We start from the raw sequence: 3,816 nt of genomic DNA, 5'->3' as shown, positions 1-3,816 counted from the left end.
CTTAATGAGGTGTGTGCGAATTTTTGGCATCTATTAGTGCATTGGCTTTTGGACATAAGGTCTTACTTGAACACGTTCATAACCGACGTTGACATACTCTGGGATTTTATTTAAATCAAAGGTCAAAAAACACAGTCCAGTTTTCGTTTGCACATTCCCATCCTTCTTGGTCATACAATGAACGTCCACTACGTCTTGGTCCTTCATGCTCTCAAGAATTTCACTTTCTTCCATCGTCCTCAAATCCCTGTGAAAGATTACTCCCTTACAGGTATTTGGGCCAATAGGAATAGTTACTTTAACTCAAGATCATGAATTTGCGTCAGCTTAAGTAAATCCTTAATCTGGGAGTTGTATTGTACTTTAACAAGGAGGCTTCCATCTCGCAATTTTTGACAAAATCAAAATCGCCGTCCACTTGACCATCAAGGACCTTTTTGATGATAAAGGGGTTCACGTTCAAAAGCGATTGATTTTCATTCACGCATTTTACATTCGCGAACCTCGCATTCTCAGTTGGGATTTTGAAAAGTGGTCTTCTCGTTTTGTCATTTGTGGGGATTCCGTTGTTCATAGTCGTTTTGGTCTGAGAGTGGTCATGAGTCGCCCCTCCGGACCAGGTCCGACCCCTTGGCTCAAAGCCGTAGCCTGAAGGGATTGAAAAACTTCTACCGTCTACTGTCTTCTACCCCCCCCCCCTCCCCAAAGTAAGCCTGGTTGCATTCTCCAGTACCACAGAGGGCTCGAGTGGGTAAGGAAGTGTGGGACACTTCCTTACCGCCGAACTTGCCTAGGCGAAGGACGGTAATTCAATGCCCACCCCCCAAGCGAATACAGGAGTTCACGAGGAACTCCGGCCGGCTCAGGAAAGTCACAGTATGGTGAAAAATTTTAGAAAAAAGAAAAAGTGCGCCCAAAGGACGCCCCAGACTACTGGGCCTCCCTACCTAGGGGTCAAAGCCCACAAGGGCTACCCTAGTGTAGAAGAGAGCTGCGGGTCTGAGGTGGGGTGCTGACTACGCCTTCTGTAGCCTCGTGTCACCTGCAAAACAAAAGCACTGAAGGTACTGGCAAAGTACTATAATGATCTGTAACTACAGGATTTTACTTTATTTTAAATTACTTTGGAACTCAGAAACAACAATGCGTAGCGAGACGAGAGGCTCCGGGCTCCAGGGTAGCTCTTATGGCACAAGATTTAAGATTATTTAAAATTATCTGCCGCGTCAACAGCTAAGGTCATTAGCGGCGAATGCCTTGTTAAATAGAAATATTAGAATATTTAAAACTTAAAAAAAAATATCAATGAATATCTTACAAACAACAATAAATATATTTAAAATCAAAGCATAAATATTGTCATACCATCTCAGTTCATAATCTGGAAAAAATCGTTAATTAGTGTAACGAGACAGTTCCCGGGCATGACGTCACAGTAGTCTGTGGGGGTATGGGTAGTTGTCGTGGTAGGCCTAGGCAAGGTGAAAGGTCTTTCTAGCAGAGGAGGCCGTGACCTTTGTTACGCAGAGGTGTGGTAGTCCCGAGTTGTGGGCCACGCTAGTGTCATGTCGGCTGCTGACAATTTAGTTAGTTATCATATATAAGAACTGTGGGCTGAGATATTGAGGAGCTGTACTAACGGCAGTAATCTAAGAAGAACCAGCGAGATGGAGACTGGGTGCTGGTCAAGATTGTGTGAAGTGCGCGTTAACTGATATATGAACGCTGAAAACAATGAACAGTGAAAAGTGAACGTTATAGCCCAAATCTTTATATGCGTATTATGTTTGTCTTCATTATTTTTTTTTGTGTGTATCATACTTCGTAAAATAAAATACTAATAGTATTGCGTCTTTCAATACGACCATCAAAGACAATCACTCTCGTTAAAACGGTGTCTTAACTGTGCCGACAAATCCTCACTGTAATAACCAACATCTTTACAAATATTATGCTCTAAGTTATTGCATAAACATTATGCATGATTAGATTTTGTTGAAAATATTAGTCTCCCTAAGGAAAGTAATAAGACCCTCTATATCACAATTCTCCCCCAATACATTTTCCAGTGTATATGGGGGAGACAAGTCCATACGTCTTTTGTCTGAGAAAGTTGCACATCTTTCCACTACATGTGCGACCGTTAATGGCTCTTGGCATCCCTCACAAAGTGCTTGACTATTAGCTATCATCGGCCCATTCTTAGTCTTGTTAATACAGCTTCAACTTTTCACAAGACTGTATTTATTGCTTATGCGTTTATACAGGGTGTGTCCTCATCAAAGGTTCATATACGAGTGCTGACGATCTGTTAAGAATTTATGTATATGTTCAAGACTGAATAATTTAATTAAAAAATTTTGAATATTGATAAATGCTTGTCTGGTTAACAATATATACATATATATATATATTTCAACTTACTGATGACTTTACTGCCGATAATCGCCCGGCAAAAGTGATTTATTCTAATGATGATAAAAATAAAAATAATGGTAATGATTATGATAATAATGGTAAGAATTACCATCTCTCTCTCTCTCTTTATACCTCTCTCTATATACATACACCTTGAAAAGTCAAAACGCAGGTGTCGTAGGGGAAGTCGCCGCCGTGGCATGGGAGTTGTTTCTTTATTCCCGTTTGAAATTTCGCTCTCTATTTTCTGGCTTTCTGCTTTTTTTTATTTTCTTTCTTTATTCTCTCTCTCTCTCTCTTTATCATCTTTACCATTAGGGAGGGAGGGAGAGGGTTGGGAGTGGGGGGGAGGGGAGGGGAGGGGAGGGGAGGGAGAGAGAGAGAAAGAAAGAGAGAGTGAGAGAGAGATGGTAATTCTTACCATTATTATCATTATCATTGTTATTTTTATCATCATCACTAGAATAAACGTCACTTTTGCCGGGCGATCTTTGGCAGTAAAGTCATCAGTAAGCTGAAATATATATATATATGAATTTATTTATTACATTATCATTATAGGTTAGGGAGGGAAGAAGGAAGGGTGGGAGGCTCAAAATAATTTACCTTGTAAGTTTCAAGTGTGTGTACACACACACACATATATACACACAATATATATATATATATATATATATATATATATATATATATATATATATATATATGCTTATAGATCCTTTCATGACACACTATATCTGAGAAAACAATGTATCATACCCCCACCCACCTTTCCCATTGGTGACCAGGAGCTTGACATTTGCCATAAGTATAAATATCTCGTGGTGAACGTAAATGATGCAGACTTGGTCCTCTCTCTAAAGAAGAGACTCTGGGAGAGATTGAAACCCTTGAAAGTTCTTGTCGGAAGAGAACATGGCATCAATGTTAAGCTCGCTAGACTGTTTTACTTGGTTTTTATAAGGTCAGTTGTAGACTACCATGCACTGCACTTGTTGCAGTGTAAGGAATCAGAAATAAATAGCTTGGAGGTTTTGCAAAACGAAGCTATGAGGATTATCCTCGGCGCCCCGAGAACAGCAAGGATAGTGAACATGAGATCAGAATTAAACTTACCATCCATTTCTGATAGAATTATATTTATGTCCTCCGTGTTTGGGGTCAAAGCTCTGAGGGAACCCTCGTATCTCTCAGATTTCCAAAAACAACTGCAACATAAAATCACGCGAGTAGACGTGACTAATCACACACCCGCGCTTCCTCTGATACACAAAATCTCCATTAACATTATAAAACTCAATATTCCAGTTAGTAAAATACCAAAAGGTCGATCCATTCCACCATGGAAGAATTCAACATTGATCGTGCACCTTACATGTCTACCACAAAAAAAACAGG

This window comes from Penaeus monodon, chromosome 7 (genome assembly GCF_015228065.2).
Source record: "Penaeus monodon isolate SGIC_2016 chromosome 7, NSTDA_Pmon_1, whole genome shotgun sequence".
Classification (NCBI taxonomy): Eukaryota; Metazoa; Arthropoda; class Malacostraca; order Decapoda; family Penaeidae; genus Penaeus; species Penaeus monodon.
This window is presented reverse-complemented; position numbering follows the sequence as displayed.